Below are 23,040 nucleotides of genomic sequence, written 5' to 3'. Positions count from 1 at the left end.
TGGAAAGCGTAAACAGACGCTTCATGTCTACCCATTCCACATAGTAAATGACAGATAGTAAATGGCAGATAAAGACCTGAACAGTCCATCCAATCTGCCCAACAAGATAAAATCATTTTACATGGTATGTGATACTTTATATGTATACCCGAGTTTGATTTGTCCTTGCCATTCTCAGGGCACAGACCGTAAAAGTCTGCCCAGCACTCTTCTTGTACTAAAAGTTCTGAAGCTAACATCGAAGCCCCTTAAATTTACACTCCAGCCCATCCATATCTATTCAGCCACGATCAGGGCACAGACCGTAGAAGTCCACCCAGCATACCTTCCACTATGGTAAAACAGGACAGTGGGCAACATGTCTGTATTTTATGGCGTTTCTCTTTCTGCCACTGCAGCGGAAAGTGCCAGTATGTTATTCTGGGTCAGGGGCAGCGGTGCGAGCTGCTTGTTTCATTTAGCAATGGGAAGAAGCAAGGTAATGGAGACATGCCTGTCATTATTGTGAAGCAGCCTTTGCTCCCCAGCTTTGATTTCTTACCCCTCCTACACATTCTCCCCATGAAGACCTCTCCTCCAATTCTCTTCTGGCTTACCATTATCTGCCTCCTTCTCCCCCATGAAGTTTGAAGAGCTGGGTCATGTGAGTGTTATGGAATCTGCAGAAACTATAGAATCAGACCCGTAGAAAGGTGTGGTGGAGTTTGGATCAGGCCAGGAGGTTTGTGGTTGGGATGGTGTGTTTGAAAGAGAACAGATGGGAGGTTACAAAATATTGGGTTAGGGAGTGTTTGAGAGAAAGAATTAGGCAAGTAGGAGGTGAGGGGATGTTGAAAGAGAAAAGTTGGGTATTGAGAAAAGGGCTGGGTAGCTGAGGGGCTCAAGACTGACAGAAGAACAGTGGGAGTTTGAGAAACAGGAAGGGGAGTAAGAGGATTGGGTGGGTGGAGAGCTGCAAGGAAGAGGATGGGGTCGAAAGAGTCTTGCATATTGAAGGGATTGAGAGGGATGAGGGAGCTGAGAAGAATAACGGGGATCTGATGTAGAGAAAGGGGAATGAGAAATGACTGAGTGGCTGAGATGGATGGGGGGTTTGAGAGAAAGTGAGGATAAGTTCCAATAGAGGATCATGGAGGTTGTGGATGGAGAAAGGATTGGGTGGGTGGGGTTTGAACACAGCAGAAAATACAGGACAATTCCTGATCCTCTTTGCCCCCAAAATTACTGTAACTAACCATGAATTTGGAGGAAACTTAATTTTTCATCAATAGTCAAATTCATGAAACATCTGGTTTATAAATGATAATGGTATAATGATCAAGCACTGGGGCATTCACAGTACAAGTGGAGGTCAGCCACTTTCCATATTTTTTCCTGCTGCAGTGAAAATCAGCCCTGTAGTTCTAACATTAATTAAATGCTAAGAGTCATCACCAGGGAAGATGAAAATCTCCTAGTTGCCTTTTATGGAAGCTAGACAAATGAAAGCATCTTGGTGCCCTGAGGAAATGAACACGGTCTATTAGGCACAATCAATAATGTAAAAATGTGAAGCACCTTTGCATGTCTCACAGACTGAAAACAAGCACTTTGTAAATCAGTGTTGCCATTCTCTGTTAAAGTTAGCTGTCCATCAATGGTGCACATATGTGATCAGTACCATTGCAAGAGACAGGTGTGATGGGTGGTCACTAGGGGTGTCAAGCCAAGGGGCTGCAATGCTGCTACTGCTGCTCAGACTATCACAGTCATTACAGTGGCCATGTGGAGCCCAGCTCTTGCATGGCAGCTTTGACTGGCACAGAAGGGTTGCTAATGATCAGATCAATAGGGGATTGATCTCCCTCAGCATTGCCCTGTTCATTCCCTCCGCCTCCTCCTAGGGAGCTGAAATTTTCCACAGCATCCCTGCATGTAGCACCTACTATACCCCTAGAACGCATGACGTTAAAAATATACATATTAACGTCATGGGGGCCTTTTAGGCCCCCATGCACATAATGTAGAAAAACACACTTAAATAACTTTCACAAGTTTATTTCAAAATTGCTCAATAAAATATGAATAGTGGACAACATTTTAATTATAATTTTTCACAGAAAACACCAAAAAATCTTTTTTTTCCCAAATTTCACGCAAAGACATGAAAACACACAAAAATGCATAGAAATCTATAGCAAACTAGCTGCAGCTACATTTTTATTCTAACTTTCTTTTCTATTATATTAGTCTTCCAAACAATTCTGACATGTTATTTTTTCAGAAGAGTGTTCTTTGCAAACAGTTTCCTTACAAGTGGAACAATATCGCTCAGTTTTCCTCTCTATGTTTCTTGGACACATGAAACAACGCTTTCGTTTTCTTTCTCCTGGCTCTGGAGTAATCTGAAACTGTACGCCACACCGTTTCATTGCTTCTTTAGTTTTCTTTGGCAAGCATTTCAAGTCGCTTCGCTCTATCATGTGAGGTATTACAAGTTCATGACAAAGGTCCTTCAAGAATAAGCGTCTCCTGTCCTTCCTCTGTGCATGAAATTCAGGATGAGTTTCTGTATAAATAATGAATGAATTTAGGGCTGCTACATCAAGCATATTTGAAAATAGTACTACAGGCCATTGTTTTGTTTGCCTCTTACACGAATATTCTCCCACCATCTCATCCATTTTATCTACACCTCCTTTTGTTGCATTGTAATGCAGGATGATTTCTGGTTTCAATTTTTGGTTATTGCTGTCAACACTGCAATCGTGATGCATGGTACTGAGTAAAATTACAGATTTCTCCTTCTTTGCCTTGTAAGATACCAAAGTCGCTTTGTTATTGAATCCAAAGACACTCTCATAAAGTGCTCGCTGACGATTGTGTTTGAGTGCTGCTGGAATTTCTCGTCTGTTTTGCTTTATAGTACCAACAAGTGTAATAGCTTTTGCAAGCAGAAAATTGCCTAGTTCAACATTGGTGAAATAATTGTCCATGGTGATGTTTCTACCTGAATTGAATATTGGAACAGCAAGAGTTTTGACTATTTCAGACCCCAGATCCTTCTGTACTGGTGCACCAACCTCTTTGCCACAGTAGATTACGCCATTTATGCCATAATAATTTGCAGAATCACACATCCAGAAGATTTTTATACCGTACTTGGCTGGCTTGCTGGGCATGTATTGTATGAATTTGCAGCGTCCTCTGAACGGTACAAGTTGCTCATCTACAGTAACATTAGTACTAGGATTGTAAAGTTTTGTGCAATTTTTGATAAATATGTTCCAGATATAACTGATAGGGGCTAATTTGTCTGTTTCAAACCTCGCTGCATGAGTTCGCTTATCATCAAAGCGAATGATCCTTCTAATTTCCTCATATCTGCCCACTGACATTGTCGCCTTATAGTGTGGATCAGAAAGTGGGTCCAGAAATAATTCTCGTATTGGGACATCATACGATTTTTGACTCCCTGCCAGCAGGAAAAGTCCAATATATGCATAAAGTTCCTCTTTTGAGATATTTTTCCAGGACTTATTTTTTGCTGAAGCGATACATCTTCCTTCTAGGTTTGAACATAATAGGACCTCTTCTGCAATATTGTCAGAAAAATAAGTACAGAATACATCTTTAGGGGTAAAGTAACTGGGACTTCCCACAGCTCCTTGAGCCTGTCTCACAATATTGTGTATTGGAGTACGTCCGACTAATGTAGGATTACTGTCCCAAAAAACATTCGTTTTGGATGTTCTACTTATCACTTCTTGAGGATCCACTAGATTCACTTCTTCATCATCAGAAGAATCACTGGATGAAGATGTTTGATTAGCTGGTGGCAGATATTCTTCATCAGACAAAGATAGTTCACTTTCATCATCGCTTTGAAACATAATCGCTTCAATCTCTTGGTCAGTCAGACACTTGGAGGAAGACTGTGCCATTGCTGACTAGATGTTAGAAAATGAAACAGATTTCCTCTCAACAGCTTATCTTATCACAGGTCCTTCAGCAATTAGCTCACAGTGTATACTGTCCTCAGTGTTCAGAGGACCTGAGGTGATGTCATGGCCTTATCACTCCCTCCAAAAATCACATGACATCCTCACATGTTATTATCCACACCCTGGCCCCTCCACCAGCATTACTGAGTACAAATAAAGTAACTTGAGACCCAAACACTTCTGAGAACATGATAAAAACAGCGGGGGCCTAAAAGGCCCCCAATTCGTACAGATGTAGTTTTCACCAAACAAGCATTGTTACACCATAATGCCTATGAAAAAAAATTATATGAACAACTGGATATTATCAACAATGACATACTTGAGTAATACCTTGAGTTTCAAATTCTAACTAAAGTAATTTTGCAGATAATAGCAAAAATGTAAGCATGGGGGCCTAAAAGGCCCCCAATATGCGTTCTAGGGATACAGTAAAAGGGCATCTGTTTACTCTTTCCAAAAATACTAGGACTAGGGGGCACGCAATGAAGCTAATAAGTAGTAAATTTAAAACAAAGCAAGGAAAATATTTTTTTCACTTAATGTGTAATTAAATTCTAGAATTCACTGCCAGAGAATATGGTAAAAGCAATTAGCTTAGCAGGGTTTGAAAAAAGGTTTGGATAATTTCCTAAAAGAGAAATCCATAAGCCATTATTAGGATGGACTTGGGAAAAATCCACTGCTTATTTCTAGGATAAGCAGCATAAAATCTGTTTTACTGTTCTAGGATCTTGCCAGGTACTTGTGACCTGGATTGGCCACTGTTGGAAATGGGATACTGGGCTTGATGGACCTTTGGTCTGTCCCAGTATAGTAATGCTTAAGCTCTTAGATTCTATAAATTAGGCATATACATTTATGCACTCATGTGTATAAATTTGCAGAATACTAGTATTTATGAGGGTAATATTTGGCCTGTGGCAGTAAGTGGCTTGCAAACATCTTTCAGCTGCAGGCTTGCCTAACCCCAAATTTTCAATGCCAAAGACATGAATGGCTCCTGGTACTGAATATCTGAAAGTTAAGCAGGCAGTGGCTGATATTCAGACTGTTGCATACAATTCAGAGACCTGTTTTGCTGTCCTAATTTTATGCACTTAGCCAGTTACCCCCAGATTCTATGTATGGCGCCCAAAGTTGCCTACTGAAATTTGGCCATGCATTCCAAGTTGTGCATTCAACTTAATTGATGAATGAGCCCTTAACTAGCAATAATTGGGTTCTAACAACCAATTATTTCAGTTAATTGGCTCCAATTAGAATTTGCGCATACAACTGGCTGCGAGCTCTTCTATAAGGCTCAGCGCCTAACTCTCATAGCACGTATCTGAAAAGGGGGCATAACCAGGGGCGTTCCAAAAAGTTGCACACAGAATTACAACATTCACCCGAAGTGTGCCTAAGTTGGGTGCCAGCATTTACACCTGCTTTCAGCAGACACAAGTCCAGCATCCAAAAGTTAGGTGCTGGATCTGCACCAAATGCTATTCTATAAAGGGTGCTTAGCCCTTCATTTTTTTGGCACTGTTTATCGAATTCTCTCCCTTAGTGGACTGAATATCGTGTTAACTAGTAAGTTGACATCCTCCCTGGCTCACCTGTAACCTATAACTGGTAATATAGGCTGAAGTGGATAACGCTAATCATAATCAAACATACTAATCGTCTTCCCACTATGACTATTGCTTATACTTGGAAATTTTAAAACCAAGTATAATGTTACTAAGGAGGGAAAAGCCTCGAGGGACAACTCCTGTATAGCATGGCACTACAGCCGTCTGTACAAAGGAGTATCACTGTCTCATCATAGGCATTAAACCTCCGTCCCCTATAGAGTAGCTATTCTCAAGTTCAATTGCTGTACTTTGTAGTTTTAACTTTTTTGTCTAACTTAGCATGATAATAATGTAACTTATCTATGTATGCCGCTTCATCTTATCCAGACCACCATGGCCAACTGTGGCCAGAGTTTCGGGTATCTATCCTTCCTCAGGGTCCGTAGCGAGCACTTTTCACTCTCCCTGTATCCGGTCCTCCAGGCAGCTGTCAGGTTCTCAGGTTCAGAGCCCGCGGGGCTGGGCTCTGAAGCAAACGTGAGCCCTTGGGCTGCTGACGAGGAGCGACAGCAGCAGGCAAAACCCACCAACCAACACTGGGTAAGCACACCGGCAGGGACTGCAGGCACTGCCCAGCGAACCGGAACACATGGACTGGAATCCCCCGGACTGGAGGACACAGGACTGGAACACACACCGGACCGGAACACACTGGACTGGAGCACACCAGACTGGAACACCCTGGACTGGTCCCCCGGACTGGAGGACACAGGACCGGAACACGGGACTGGAGCACACTGGACTGGTCCAACAGCTTCACCTGTACTTAGCTACTAAGCCCCCCAAGAGTTGAGCTCCTGGGTTCGAGTAGCCGACAGGACTTACTGGATACCGGATGACATAGGGACCAGGACTGGAAACAGAAGTGCTCCTAACCCTAAACTGATCTACGTGCTCCCAAGCCCTAAACCAGCAGGAGTGTTCCTAACCGTAAACTGACAAAAGGACTTCCTAAGCCCTATACTAACCAGGAGCTCCTAATCCCTGCTCAAGAAAGGGACTTCCTCAGCCCTAGACTAACAGAGCAGGGAACTAAACACAAAGCTAACACAGGTGCTACTAAGCACCAAGCTACAAGCAGAGCTTTACACTAATAAGCTAAACACAGAACTAACCAGCTACCTAAGCACTGCTCTAGCAAGCTAGATACAACTAACAAGGTGCTTCCTAAGCACTACTCTGGCAAGCAACCAGAAGAGCTCCTAGCACTAAAAGGGAAGACAGGGGAGCCACAAGGAAAAAGCAGTGAAGCTAACACATAAGCCAAAAGTGATTCTAAATCACCAAACACCAACAGCAAAGACTGCAATGCTCCCAATAGCACAAACACCAGAAGTACTTCTAACAGCAAACTCTGCAGTGTTCCTAACAACACCAAACCCAGCAGTACTTCTAATAGCAACAGAGCTTCCAAAGCCCTACACATAGCAATGCTTCCAAAACCAAGAGGGAAAAGCAGGAAAGCTAAACACATAGACACCAGTGCACACTGCACTAACACTAACCTGGACCTTAGCAAAAGCAAGCAGGGAAACTAGACACAACGTCAGAAGTGCACACTGCACCACCCTACCTAGAGCAAACACCACTGTTGCAAAGGCCCTGAAGGAAACAAGACCACTTCCTTATCAAGGCCCTCTCTGATGATGTCACACTCCCTAGACCTAGGCAAAAGCACACTGACCCAGAGAGGCCCAACCCACACCAATGCAAAACCGTGAAACACTTGAAGCCAGTACACCCAAAGAGAGTTAGAGCAACTCAGGCAACATACCCACAGGTGCAGTGTAGTGAAACAATTAGAGCCATGCTGCTGGAAGCTGCCAGCACAGAGAGACAGAGCCAGCTCAGAAAGGACAGAGAAAAGAAACAGAAGCCAGCTAAGAAGCTGACCCCCAGGAAAGAGGTAAGTTTGAGAGGGGTTCAGACCCCAATCATAACAGCAGCGTACCTTCACCTCTAACCTAGCCAGTTTGGGGAAGGCTGCTGAATAACCAGGACTGCCTAACTCAGTAGGGTTGAACCAGGTGGGAACCTTTCCTGCCTGGCTAAACCCTTTTGAATATTTACCCCTATGGACATGCCAGCAGGACTATTCGGTAATGGTGCACATATGTAGTATAGCTGCATAAATACATCAGTGGGGCAAGGGTAGGACATGGGTGGGGCTCCCAGTTATGCACGTAATTTACGTGAGTCCCTGCTGCGTTTACACAGTCGCAGTTATGCCAGGTCTATGACTGGTGTATATTCCATGCTAGTTACAGGCCCAATATTCAGTGAACAATGATCAGTATTTTGCTGATGCTGCTGGCACTAAACATGGAAATTCAATGCCCGGCCATGTTCGGGCTTCAACATTGAATTGAGCTGGCCAACACATAGTAACGTAGTAACATGGTAGATGACGGCAGATAACACCTGTACATTCCATCCAGTTTGCCCAACTAGATAAAGGTATGATGTGATACTTCATATGTACACTTGATCTAGATTTGTCCTTGCCATTTTCAAGGCACAGAATACCAGTGGATAGCCACGCACAAACCAAATAACCAATCAGGAGCTTCTCCTACCCAGTTAAATTGCTTGAATATCAACCCCAGTAAATAAATAAAATATAATTAAAAAAACTAGAAATGTACTTGTTTACTTTCTCCACAGGTGTCTCAATGAAACAACCGCAGTTCCCTGGAAACAACTCAAAATAAATTCTTTTTATCTGATTATGAGGCAGCCATTTCTGCTGTATAAGAATGTCATGCAGGCTAAGCTGATATGAAGTCTTGTCCAAAAGAGGCAAATGAAAGATGATGCACAGTTTTCTCCTCCTTTTCTCAGCTTGTTTACTGTGCTTTGCAGAGCTGCTGCAACAAGACATCCTTGCTGTAATAAATCTTGTCACCTTGCGCATGGTACTGCGGGAGCTTAGAAAACACTTCCCTGGAATTGTGAGGCAGGCACTCTTGGGAAATCTTTGCATGCGAACTGGAACTGCACTTATAATTTTAGTTCAAAATTAAAAGTCAGAATTGATTTGATTTAGTATGATTAAACCGAATTTGCTTTTAATCTTGTAAGCTTTTTTGTTTTGTTTTTCAATTACCCTCTTTTAAATTCCAGGAATCTTCTGTGACATGCTATTTTTTTTTTTTCGTAAATAGCACAGAAAAATAGCCACAGCATAGATCAGGCGGCCTGCACAATCCAGAAGCTATATTGAAAGAATGTTTTCCTTTTTTAGTAATTGGCACATAGGTTTAATTTCCATGCCTTAAAAAGAAAAAGCAAACCGGAGAAGCATTCTCTCTCCACTAAGAAACAAGAAATATTTAAAGTAGATAAAAAAGTAGAAGAGCATGCCTAGATACAGACTAAAGCCCAATATTCAGAGAATTTAGGATCCCTTTTACTAAGCAGTGGTAAGCCCACCGCGGGCTTACCGTGCGCCAATCTGTAGCTACCGCAGGCCCAACACGGGCACAGGTGGTAGTTCCACCCCGCCCCCCAGCACGTGGCATTTCCAGCGCTAGTGTAAATATTCAAAAACTATGTCCTGAAGGGGTTACTCAGCAGTAATCGGGCAGCGCCACGTGCTATCCAGTTACCACTGGGTTAGCGCGGGAGCCCTTACCTCCACTTCAATGGTGCTAGGAGAAATTTTGCTGCATGGCTGTGTCTTTTTTCAGCCTTTTTACCCACTGCCGAAAAAAGAACCTCAACGCGTGTCAAAAACAGCCCCCGCTGCTAGCGCAGGACCCTTTTTTCCGCAGCTTAATAAAATGAGCCCCTTAATGGTCCTAACTCTGGGATCCTTTTCTTAAGGTGCACTAAGCCCTAACACAGGCGTTAGTGTGCCAAAAAAGATTTACTCGGTTCCGCTGGCTCCCTGCTCCCTCTGCCCTGGAACAGGAAGTAACCTGTTCCGGGGCAGAGGGAGCAGGGAACCAGTGGATCTGACAGGCGCGCAGCTGCTCTCTGCACTCCTCTAGCGGCGTGCACCCAGGGCGGACCACCCCCACCTCCCTTGGTACGCCTCTGCACCACAGCACAGGGAGGGAGGGAGGGGGAAAGAGAGAGAGAGGGGGGAGGGAGGGAAGGAGGGGGAGAGAGAGAGGGAGAGAGAGAGAGGGGGGGGGGAAAGACAGCACCATGGAAAATGGAGGGAGGAAGACACCAGTTGGGGGAAGGAACTAAAAAGTGCAAGCGAGGATGCAAGAGGATAAGCACCAGTGTCTTCCCTCTATACTAGTGCCTTTTCTCTCCCCCCCCCCCTCCCGTCCCCCCCTAGAGAAGTCATAAGGATCTGGTAACAGTGTTGTTTACTCTTATTTCCTGTCATTATGGGGGGGGGGGGCGAGGAAAGAAGATCATGTCATGACTGAGCTCTCCGTGGCTAGTTGCAGGGGACAGGAGTACCACATAGGGAAGGGGCCTCCCAAAGCTTTGAACTCTGGAAGGTCACACTAATGCCCTCTCCCCATCAAAGGTGACTCCGCATGTGAGTACCAGCATCTTTGTTTGCAGAACAAAAGGAACTGGTGAGAACTGATTTTTTATGAGGAATCCAAAAGTTACGCCTCCAGAGATGTAATATACAGCAGTAGCATGTGTTAATGAGTGGGATCGATCACCCACAAAGAGAGTCAAAGACTGTTAGGTCAAAACAATGACACATCCACAGAGAAGCCGGTGAGATAGGTGGTTTAGAGTCTTTTCCAGCTCGGCCTACTACATCTACTGTAGGCCATATGCTCTAGGCACCTGCTTAAAATACAAACTTTCTTTTTAATGCTAATGAATGCACAATGAATATTATGATTACAAGATGTAAGTGAAGAGGAGGAAGCTGTCACAATTTCATAAACATTTCACAATAACTGGTGCGTTCACATTCTTCACAGACAACAAGCCTCTTGGGTTTTGTTTTTTTTATGGGCCTTTGCATCTCAGTTATACATTCTGTTCCTTTCTGACAACAAACAGGCATCTTGCAAATCCTGCCATGATTACACATCAATGCTATAGAAAGAATTTCCTATTCCAGTGTTATGATTTATCACCAATACGGAATGATTGGCACATTCTGAGAAAGGCATTTTAGAAAGGTTTGCCTGTGTCTGAATTGCAATGTCCAGTTCTGTGTGTCACCAACGGTGGCTCAGTTTGTCCAGAATGAAGAGCCATTATACAAATCGGAATATCCAAATTATGAAAACAGCAGAATTGGAAGTTGGATGGCAACAAAAAGCCGAGGCATTAATGTTCACGTCAGTCATTTTAGCACCATGAACACCAATTGAGCTGAGACATTGCCCCATTTTTTCTTTAGTATGATTTTCAGGGAGAACGGTGACCATGTGAGGATTATGGGGGTGACCTCCCCAGTTCCCACCAATGAAGTGCTGCTCAACCCAAGCACCTTTCCATGACCTGGATGTTCTGGGGAGCAAGAACATGTTTGGGTTGTGGATATGGATAGCTTTTGAAATAGGAATGGCAGAGTCATGGATGTTAAAGTGTCAACCACTTCCTAGTTCCATCCAAAACACACCCAGAACATATCCCCTTGCCATATGGATGTTCTGCAGGATTGGACGGCCCTAACCTTGCCTTGTAAAATTGGTACTTGGACGTTCCTACACTGTGGACATCTAAATGCCAGTTTAGAGATGAATGAAATGCAAATAGAACTTCCATAATAACCATCATAGGCAGCAGAATGGGGTGGGCAACTGGGGCCATGGCTTAACCAATATTTTTGCCAACACAGCATTGGCGATGAGAGATTGGGGCAGGGCTGTAAATTTGTTCCCCCCCCCCCCCCCCCCGGGATGAAAAGGTGTTCTACTGCCCCTGATCAGACAGAAATTCCAAATCAGCAGAGTTAATGAATCATCATGTGACCCCCCCCCCCCCTCCCTGTCACTAGTGGATATATGTGGAGATTGTTTGCATAGAAGGGGTGACAGGGGTGTGATGTAATTAAACAAAGGAGAGTGAGTTAACTGCTGGCTCTTCCCATGGAATGTGGCAAAGGAAGGAATGACAGGTCACCAAGACCATAGTTGGTGATTTTGAAGGGAAGAGGTCTTTTGATCCTGTTTTGCTTCCCAGAAACAGACTTTGGAGTAAAGGAGAAAATGAGTATTTGGGTCTTACCCAGGGGCATGCTGGTAAATTTTTAACAATGGGCTCTCTCTCCAGGCACAGCCAGCCCTACAATTTAGGGGCGGGGCAATGCATGCCTCTCTCCTCCCCCCTCGTGAGAGCACGCTAGGCATACCTTTGTAGGCAGGGATGCTGAGCCCTACCAGCCAATAAATGGACTGCCAGGATTCCCCGCTCCTTGTTTCTGGCTCTGAGCAGCATGCTGGGACTTCTCGCACATGCACGAGAAATCCCAGCCTGCTGCTCAGAGCTGGAAACAAGGAGCGGAGAACAGCAGCAGTCTCTTAGCTGGCAGGGCTCAGCATCCCCACCAGCAAAGTAAAAGAGAATTCAGGAGGTGACCCGAGCCCACATTTTGGAAGCCAGTTGTTAAATTAGCCACAGAGGGCCTACTTTAACAAACGGCTCCCAAAATTCTTAAAAATTTAACAAACGGCTCTTGCGAGCCCGTGTCAGCCTGCTGCAGCACACCACTGGTCTTACCTCTTTTCTGGGAAAGAAAGTAGAGTGTAGTCTACAGGCGGTGGCTGCTGAGGTTGAAAGTTACAGGTAATGGATGTTACAATGGAGTGGGAAACTAGAAATGAACTGTGGAGAGAGAAAAAAACGATTGGAACTGTGGAAATGCACTGAAGAACTTGAGGTCTGGCTAAATTGTAATTTGGGGTGATAGGCAACAGAGCCAGATTTAAGATATTGGAACCATAAACAGGACAGGAGAGCGGCAGAAAAGGAAGATTTGTTCCCCAAGATCACAAATTATGGTACTAAAGCAAGAAGAATCAGGTACCTGTTTAACCCAGGCATTTGGTATCTTCAAGATTTCGATGTCGTTCTACTAAGCTGCGGTAAGAACTAACACGCGCTTACCGCAGTTTTGAAAGTCTTCCCGCAGGGCGCACTCAAGCATCCCCTGGTAAGTTCCAAATTTGCACTCACTACCCATGCAAATTTGCACTTGATAAACGAACACTAAAAAATATTGATTAGCACAAGAATACCGTGTGAGTCCTTACTGTCTACAAAATGGGTGGCACTAAGTGCCCATGCGGTAAATGTTTTTGAATGGCCATGTGTTAATGGAACATTAGAAGATGGCTATTGGTACAAAAAACACAAAAAAGCCATTTTTACAGTTACGGTAAAAATGGCCTTAAATTGCAGAAAAGGGTGTGTGGAGGCCAATTTTTGCAGCAATTTAGTAAAAGGACCTCTTTGTTGTAGCCCCTGCCCTAACCCCACCTCTGAGAACTCCTTTGCTCACTCTGGGTAAAAGTATTCACGGCACCTTGTTCCATATATTTTTACCTGCAGAAATGGCTTTTAAAAATGTCCTCCCCATTAAGATGAGGTCTACAAAATCCTGAGTGGTGTAGAACAGATGGAGGTGAATCAATTTTTCACTCATTTGAAAAGTACAAAGACCAGGGGACACTCCATGAAATTGCATGGATACTTTTAAAACAAATAGGAGAAAATATTTTTTCACTGAAAGAATAGTTAAACTCTGGAACTCGTTGCCAGAGGATGTGGTAATGGAGGTTAGCGTACCTGGGGTTAAAAAAGGTTTGGACAAGTTCCTGGAGGAGAAGTCCACTGCTTGTCCTGGGATTGGTATCATGGAATGTTGCTACTAATTGGGTTTCTTCCAAATACTTGTGACCTGGATTGGCCACTGTTGGAAACAGGATACTGGACTAGATGGACCATTGGCCTGAAACAGTATGGCTATTCTTATGTTCCATTATATAAGAAAATGTAATATTAGCCCAATATTCAAAAGCACATATGCCTATAGGAGGGAATTCAATAAACTATGCTGAAACATAGGTGCCAAAAAAATTCAACACTAAGTGCTATTTTATAAAGAGTGCATGCTTTATACAGAATAGCATTTAGCGCAGATTCTGCACCTAACTTTTCAGCACTGGATTTTCACCTACTGAAACCCGGTGTAAATGCTGGCACCCAAGTTAGGCAATATTCTGTAATTCCACATGCAACTTTTCAGAATGCACCCAAAACATCTATGGCCACACCCAGGTCCACCGACAGACTGGGCCAGGCCTGGGACAAGGCCGCCCCTTGGTCCCTCCCCCACCCGAGGTTGCCGTGCCCCCCCCCCTGCCACCCACCAGAGGGCCCTCTTTCCACCCCCGGGCCCTCTGCACTGACCTTAAGTGCCTCACCTTCGAAAACACAGCAAGCAGCGGCAGATCACTCCCTCCTTCTGTGTCCCGCCCTTGCGGAAGTTACGTCAGGCGAGGGCGGGACACGGAAGGAAGGAGTGGTCTGCCACTGCTTGCTGCACCTTCAAAGGTGAGGCACTTAAATTCAATGCCAGGGAGCGATGGAGGGCGGGCGGGCCAGACTGCGGCGGCGGCGCTGGGCCCCCCCGGAGGCCCGTGCCCGGGGAATTTTGTCCCCCCCTGTCCCCCCTCTCGGCGGCCCTGGCCACACCCCTTTTGAGATATGCGCCACGGGAGTTAGACACTGTGCCTTACAGAACAGTGCACATCCAGATGTGCATGCAAATTTTAATGAGTGCCAATTAATACCAATAATTGATTAACACCCAGCTATTGATGGTTCAGAACTCATTATCCAACTTATCCGCGTGTAAATCTTGGAAGTGGGTCCAAAGTTGGGTGAACAACTTTGGGCACTAGATATAAAATTAGGGGTTTAACGGTAATTACTATACAGATGTGCCCTATTCACCAGTGTGTTTCTGTCAATTTCATGAATATGGTTTTTTTTTTGGTGTCTCCAGCAATGTTATCTGCTCTTCTGTCCCCCATAGAATTTTTTGGGGATTGTGTAAACCACTTAGATTTTCTGTAATATCTGTGGTATATCAAGTAAGCTGTACTTGAACCTGACCCTATACATAAAATAATTAATAAATAAATGACATTTCTATATTCTACTATTCTGTTCTTTTATTGAAAGTTAGTGGTGCATTGTATGAACCCAGACATTGCTGCATGCTTTATGTGCTATTTGCAATCTGTTTGTGCTTTGAAAAGCATCCAGGAGCCCTTTCTGCTAAATAAATGCTTATCCCCCATAGAAGCGTCTTGGCAACTTTTCTTGGAAAGCTGTGGAAGTGCACTTAGCCCAACAGAGAATGTCACCGAACTCCAGCCACTAGAAGATATGTTAGTTTAATTCAGTATAGAAGGTCATATCTTCTGTACTATTAAGAAAAATGGTAATCTTAAAAAAAGGAGGGGGGGGGGCGGCAGGGGGGGGGGGGCGGCAGGACCAAGTCAAGGCCAGAGCTGCAGAGGAAAGGAAAAGGAAGCAAGTTCGAAGAGGGTCCAGGTTCGTGACCTGGTTTGACCTAGCAGAAAATTTCTGCCAAGTAAAGCATTGAGTGCTTTGATTCTGGTGACCTGGGTTTGATTCTCACTGTAGCTCCATGTGGAAGTCAGTTAGGGGCCCTTATACAAAGCTGTGTGGGCACCTATGTGCACCCAACACACATCAATTTTGAGTTACCACGTGGCCCTTGCAGTAATTTCATTTTTGATGTGCATCTGCTAGGCGTGCCGGAAAATATTTTTTATATAACCTGACTTAAACTACAAGTCCACGTGTACTACCGGATCAGACTATGAAAACAGAACCTGGAATATGCTCCCCTAGTTAATCCTTTAGTATATCCCTCTTCCTACCTCTCCCTACACAATCTAATATATCCCTCTTCCTATCCCTCCCTTACATTTTCCCATACTAAACTACACGTTAATCCAATACACACCCTCCTCCCATTCCCCTACCTCTTCCATCCTCCTTCTTTGCCCATCTTACCTATCCACACATAAACGACCACCTCTTTACTTACTATATTACAGCTGCACCTATTCTATATCACTTTGTTAACCTGATTTACTATGTAAGCCGCATTGAACCTGCTAATGAGTGGGAAAGTGCGGGGTATAAATGTTATACATAAATAAATGTTCTGGCATGCAGGCAGTAATTGTCATTCTATGTGCATAGACCATTACTGCCCAGTTACCATGTGAGACCTTACTTCTAGGTCAATGGCTGGCGGTTAGGTCTCAGACCCAAAATGGACATGCGGCAATTTTCATTTTGCCACACGTCCATTTTCAGCAAAAATTCTGAAAAGGCACTTTTTTACAGGGGAGCTGAAAAATGATTCCGTGCCTGCCCAAAATATGCATCTACACTGCCGCAGGCCATTTTTCAGAGTGCCTTTGTAAAAGGGCCCCTTAATCCTCCATTGCTCAAGTGCAAAACTTCGATTGTGAGCTTTCTAGAGACAGTGAAAGTACCTGCATGTAATGTGTACAGGAAAACAAATAGGCAGGCGATTCTCAAAATCCAGCACATATATTTGTGTGATTTGTTTATTTATAAATGATTTTATATATGTTTTATGATATGTTTTATCTTTTAGTATGTTGTTCTGGTATGATTTATTTATATACATATGTATATGTTTTTTTACAGTTATTATATGCTAGCCCCTGATGCAGCCCTTTAGGAGGGTGAAACGCAGCCGTGTCGGGCCTATTTTAAATAATGTGGCGAATAAATTATTTTTCTCAATATTGCCATTGGCAATTTGCATCTTTTTTCTATTCTGTGCTGTATAATGTGTACATATACATATGTAGCATAGAGTTTCAAGCTCACCCCACCATTGGGCTGCACCGGAAAATAATAGTGAGGCTGACATTCAGCCTGCAGACAGTGGCAAGCTGAATTAAGTCTGGATATTCAATGCCAGGCCATGTCTGAGCACCAGCATTGAATTATCAGCCTCAGTGCAGCTATCCAGAAGTTACCTGGGCACCAGTAGATATTCAGATGATAGACAGGACAGATAGCCTGTTTGCCGTCCTAACTTTATCCATAGGAGAAAGCAGAGAACCTTGAGGAACAACAATGCAGAGAGAAAAACAGTGGGAAATAGAACTAGGTAAAGAGACAAAAAAGGAACAGTCCGCAAGAAAAAAGGTAAACCAGTTAAGAACAGTACCAGAAATACCAGGAGACGGGAGAGAAGAAATGGGCGATTTGAAAAGGTCAAAGGTGGCACTAAGGTCAAGAGAAAGAAGGATAAAGATCTTACCTCAATTCTGAGCAGCGTGAAGATCATTGAGAAGGGAAGTAATAATTGTTTGCCAGGGTAATTATACGGACAATTTCCAAAAGATATTTACCAAAGAAAAGACCCCCCCCCCAGTCACATCATCGTGTTGCCGTTAAAAAGTGCGCAGGTTCTCTTCCTGTTTTCCAGCTTCACACGCTGCTGGTTAGTGTTAATAAACAATACTGTATTTTAAATACAGATACTCTATACCTGTTCTTTATGCATAAGGTATGTTTTCTGTGTATTTTTTAAAGGGTGTATTATCTGACTTTTCACTTATCTGACAGTGGCTCTGTCCCATTTACGTCAGATAATCAAGACTATACTGTAGATAGTTATTTACCCAGATAAATAACTTATTTGAAAATTGACCACCTTCCCTGTTGGTTAAAATATATGAGATTACTATAATCAAATACCAGAGCCAAAAAAAGAATCAAAATATTTCTCAAGCCTATCAATATCAATATTGATAGGTTAAAATATATGCTCATGATTCTTTGAATCAGCATTGTAAGTCTCTCCCCCCCCCCCCCCCCCCCCCCCCCCCCCACCCGGGCAACCACCAGATCTGCCTAATGTTTAAGCAACCATGTAAACATATGTACATTACAGAAAAAAAATGGAATAGGACAAATTTAAGAGACATTGAAATATCTTAGTATTTACAGTGCAAAGGGAACTCCAGGTTATTCCATGAAACTGAAAGACTGTAGACTCAGGAGTAACAAAGGAAAAGGATATTTCTTCACAGAATGCACAGTTTATTCCTGGAACAGCTGCGAGTAACTGCAATGGAGGGAAAAGTGTATCGGAATTCAAGAAAGCATGAGACAGTCACAGAGGGTCCTTAGTTGAATGGGGAATGGAGGTACAGCTAGAAATCAAGTCAAGTTTGGAGTATTGCAACAGGAAGGAGAAATGGGCAGGGCAGATTTGCTTTGCAGTCTTTTTCTGCTCTCATAATCTTTATCTGCACATCTCTATGAATCTTCCAGCTGTCAAACTGTAACTGTGTCTCTGCCTTAAAAAGAAGTGATTGCATGAGAACTAGAGACAATGAGCCAATATTAGGAAGCCACTACAGCACTCAGCAAATTAAAAGTAGTATTTCACCACAATATCATGAATTACTCTGTGCAGCTTGCTGAAAGGATAAGAAATTGCTCTTCAGATACAGATTACAGCAAATGACATAATGGGAGTTAACATGGAGGCTCTCCAGGAAGATACCAAGTTAATTGACTTACATGACCAAAGATGGAGCTAGTAGAGATGATTCAAACGGAATGGAGATGTCCTCATTAAAAGGCTTTTTAAATAACTTCTTTCCTAATAATTGAAGTCCTACATGTGTTATGGAAACTTACTCTCATAAAAGTACCTTTGTGACAGCACTTTTTTTTTTGCAATACCACAGTCCTTTTTCTGTACATGCCATTAAAGATGGTGCTTTAATGATCCAGGCCACAGCTGCAGAAAGCTTCCATTATATTAAAAAAAAAGAAGAAGAAGTAAAAAGTCACATCCTAGATAATTACTGTTCTGTGCACTCAGGGCCTTGAAGAATATGGGTACATTCAAAATTGTATCCATACAAAATACCTTTAACTCTAGCACTTTTTCTTCCAGGTCATGACGGGTCACTGACCTGGAACACTTTGAAATTTGCTTCTTTTTTCTCATTGCAGCTGTAAATGGTAAAAATCTACCTTTTTGGCCATGATCTTTAATTATTTTATTGTATGTATTTCTTTATTTTCTCCAGAAAATCACCAGTTTCATTAACACATATTTCAAGAAGCAGGTCAAAGTCTGGCTTTTCTCCCAAGCCTTTAATACATGTGGTGACTAACTATCCACTCACTCTGCCCACGGACTGTCTTTCTGCACACCCTGTAACAGACCAGTTCCTGTATCTTATTTAACTGTATATATCATTTCCCTTCAGTTTAACCACCCATCTATTTATCCCGAAGACAGTTTTAACCATCTAGTCTTGTCTGCATGTCTCAACTGCACTTGCCCTCTCTCCTACATATTAAGACGTTTCTTAGTATTGTACAAACAGCGTTAGTATCATATCTGTGTTATTTGAATGTTCTAATGCGGGAACAGTGTTTCATTGGTATTATGCCAACATTGTACCATATCTATGTTATTTGAATGTTCTTCCATGATGTTTATTATGGTATCATTTATATTCTGCTGACATTTATCATATTTCTGTTATATGATTGTTTTACAGTGCTGTTACATGTGAATATTTCTGATACTCTATTATATACTTTTATTACTAAGATTCAATTAACCATCTTATATATATTTATATTTGATCATTTTACTATTGTTATGCTGTTAACAAAATTGTAAATTTGACGTTAAGCTGTACCTGCTGTACAGTGCCTTGGGTAAATTCATAAAGGTGGTTAATAAATCCCAATAAATAAATTAACTGCCACTCCTTGCAGGTCGTCGTCCCCCCCCCCCCCCCCCCCACACACACACACCCCTTTTGTTTCAGAGTTAAAACTGCTGCTCCATGCAGGCCCCTCCCCATGCGGTGTAAAGTCATTTAAGTTTGGCTTTGAATGGAAATATTCTAGTTTGTTAGGGTCCCATTTACCAAGCTGTGGCAAAAGGGGGGTGTGCACTGAGGCCCCCTTTTACCACAGCAGGTAAAAGGGAAGTCTATTTTTCCTGCAGGAAATGGCCATGCAGCAAGTAAAGCACTTGTCATGTGGCCATTTCAGGGGGGGGGGGGCCCCTTACCTTCACCCATTGAGGTGGCAGTAAGGGGTCCCGCACTAACCCGGCTGTAACCGGACAGCATGCAGTACTGCCTGATTACCGCCGGGTACAATCCGGCAGTACACAGACAACTTGTGATTGTCCACGTCTCCATGTAAGCTTTTATATATGTTAACCTGTTACCCACTTTGGATAAAGGCGGGCTATAAATAAATAAATAAATAAAAATGATACTATGTTACTATAGAACCTATTTTTAATCTGGGTAAAGATGACATCTTAGCACAAAGTGACAACTATTAGACTCTGCATTTGAATTTTTCAGACTGCCCACTCTCACAACTAGCAATTTCTACGTTACTACCATGAAATTAACTTGCATTTGCATTTCATTTCCAGCTTTACTCCATATGTGGCCAATTTTTTCAATTATTGCCCAAAGCAAATTTGTGTTTTCATTTTCTATCTCTGTGCTCTAGGCAGACCACCTTAAGTGACTATTTATTAGTGACTTCACAATTATCAGACTAAGCTTTTGGTTTGCATTCAGCTGATTTGAAGTTTGCTTTAGCAGGGCCTACTCAGGAATGCAGAAAGGACAGAGCGCCATCTACAGTACAAAGAAGGTTTTGTCTATAGAATTCTATGTCTTCTATGCTGATAATTTTCGGTGACAGTGACACGCCTGAACTAAAAATTCAAGGAATGCTCAGAAAATCCTTAGAAGGTGGCTTTGTAAACCTGCCCTAGAAACTTCACAGCCAGTTCTATCTTTAAATCTAGACTGAAAGCCCACCTCTTTAACATTGCTTTTGACTCGTAACCACTTGTAACCACTCGCCTCCACCTACCCTCCTCTCCTCCTTCCTGTACACTTTAATTGATTTAATTTGCTTACTTTATTTTTTTGTTTATTAGATTGTAAGCTCTTTGAGCAGGGACTGTCTTTCTTCTATGTTTGTGCAGCGCTGTGTATGCCTTGTAGCGCTATAGAAATGCTAAATAGTAGTAGTAGTAATAGTCTTCAGCATACCCACTTCTCTAAAGGTTACCAAAGTTGAGCGCCGGGATGCCGCACTGTATGCATGAATTCAAAACAATAATTATGTGTGGAATATAGTTTATTAAAACTTGCTAGCCTGCTCTAGCTAACAGTTCAGTACAGAGCGGTGTACAGGCTAAAAATCTTATTTTAAAAAGAAAAAGAAATGAACTCCAGTATTAGACAGGAAAGAAAAACAGACACACCAAGAAAACGGTAAGAAAGAAAAGAAAAATGGGAGAGTATAGAAAGGACTCCCTGCTGGGGACTCAAAGCAGCTGGTCAGTCTGGCCCCTCAAATGCCTGTTTAAAGCCAGGTCTTCAATGCAGAGAAGTTTCAGAACGAAGAGGGAGGGGGAGCCTATTCCATATATACGGAGCAAGGAAGAAAAAAGCACTTAACATAGTAAATGATGGCAGATAAAGACCTGTATGGTCCATCCAGTCTCCCAACAAGATAAACTCATTTTGCATGGTATGTGATACTTTATATGTATACCTGAGTTTGATTTGTCCTTGCCATTCTCAGGGCATAGACCGTAGAAGTCTGCCCAGCACTTTTCTTGTACTAAAAGTTCTGAAGCTAACATCGAGGCCCTTAAAATTTACACATTTATCACAACCCAAAATAAAGACATTATTTTTAAAATACTCTTTTTGCTGACCATCACCCCTTCCTTCCTTCCTTCCTTTCTTCCTCTCCTCCTTCCATTCCATCCCTTTTCCTTCCCCTCTACCTGCCCCTTTTCTCCCTCCTACCCTTTCCACCTCTCTACCCTACTCCCCTTTTCTCCTCCACTGTCCTCTTCCTTCCCTCTTTTTTCCTTCCATTTATTTTCTCTTGTTTTCCATTTCTTTTCCTCTGTCCCCTTTTTCTTCCCTCTTACATTCCCCTTCCCACCATCCTGCATCTAGTGGATTCGTAGTGGGCGATTTTTGGACTGGGGAGGACCAGACGATGGTCATTCAGAGAATGAAGATGATGAGGAGGAAAATAAGGGATCGTGAGGCAGGCAAGGTAATCAGAAAGACCAGAGCGAAAGGCATGGAACATGAGAATAGCTATTTTATAAACATAGTGCTGCTTGATGGGTAACCAAAGATACTGTTTCAAAAAAAGGTATAATATGATCTGATAAATGGGCATGGCATAATATCCTAATTTGCAGTATTTTGGAGTGTTTGTGATTTTTTTCAGTGAAGACTGGAGTAAACCTGCATACACAATATTGCAACATCTCTCTCAACTACTTAATAAAGTTACTGCATTGGCGTTTACCTCTGTGGTGCGCTGTAAGCCACATTGAGCCTGACACTGTTGGGAAACTGTGGGGTACAAATGAGATAATAAATAAATAAATAATCCAATCAAGAGGTTAAAAAAAAGAAAGCAATAATGTGTGGAAATCTTTCTGACTAAAATAGCAACACCCAATTTGGAGCTGACAAAAGGTGAAAAAAGCTAAATGTGCAATGTGAGATTTAAAAAAGAGGAAGAATACCAAATGATGCCCAGATATCTGAAACTGGTGACTGGAATACTAATGTATGTCTACATTTGCACTCTTCACTTCAGGCATACGTGTGAATATTCTATAACCTGCATGCATAAAGGGCAAGCCTACAAATAGCATGCCGTATTACTGAATACCAGGGATCTGCAACTAACGTACACTCCAGGATTTATATCAGGTTTCAAGTGGTGTAAATCCTCGTGCCCAACGTTTGGCGCAGATATTAGCTCTAAGCATTATTCTATAAACAGTGTGCAAATCAGGGCACTGTTTATACAATAGCACTTTGGTGTCCAAATTTGGGTGCTATTTACTGAATCTAGTCTATAAATACTAGGCATACCCCTCCCAGGTCCATGTAGGTTATAGAAATACCACCTAGGGACACTTAAGGGAAAGGGGATTTCATATACCACTGTTCTGTGGTTACAATGAAAGCAGTTTACATATCATATACAAGTTCTTATATTGGACCCAAAGCAATGGAGGGTTAAGTGACTTACCCAGAGTCACAAGGAGCTGCAGTGGGCATCAAACCCAGGTCCCCAGGATCAAAGTCTGCTGCATTAACCACTAGCCTATTCCTTCACTAGCAACAGTCCATGTAGAATCTCAGGAAATGGGACTTGATATACTGCCTTTCTGTGGTTTTTGTAACTACATTCAAAGCGGTTTGCATAGTATGTACAGGTACTTATCTGTATCTGGGGCAGTGGAGGAGGGTTAAGTGACTTGCCCAGAGTCACAAGGAGCTGCAGTAGGAATCAAACCCTGTCCTTGTGGTTCTCAGACCACTACACTAGCCGTGAGGATACTCCTCCGCTCCATG

General features: G+C 42.7%; 1 long non-coding RNA gene across 1 annotated transcript; it reads left to right on the top strand.

Moving 5' to 3' along the window:
• Nucleotides 1–1,369: 1,369 nt before the first annotated feature.
• Nucleotides 1,370–22,041, top strand: LOC115475460. The gene is made up of 3 exons (XR_003943034.1): nt 1,370–1,382; nt 5,156–5,157; nt 21,958–22,041. It is a non-coding gene; the product is annotated as an uncharacterized LOC115475460 (long non-coding RNA).
• The last annotated feature ends 999 nt before the right edge of the window (nt 22,042–23,040 follow it).

The sequence above is a fragment of the Microcaecilia unicolor genome, chromosome 8, assembly GCF_901765095.1.
Source record: "Microcaecilia unicolor chromosome 8, aMicUni1.1, whole genome shotgun sequence".
Taxonomy (NCBI): domain Eukaryota; kingdom Metazoa; phylum Chordata; class Amphibia; order Gymnophiona; family Siphonopidae; genus Microcaecilia; species Microcaecilia unicolor.
The sequence above is the reverse complement of the archived record's forward strand: the minus strand, read 5'-3'. Positions and strand labels throughout refer to the sequence as shown.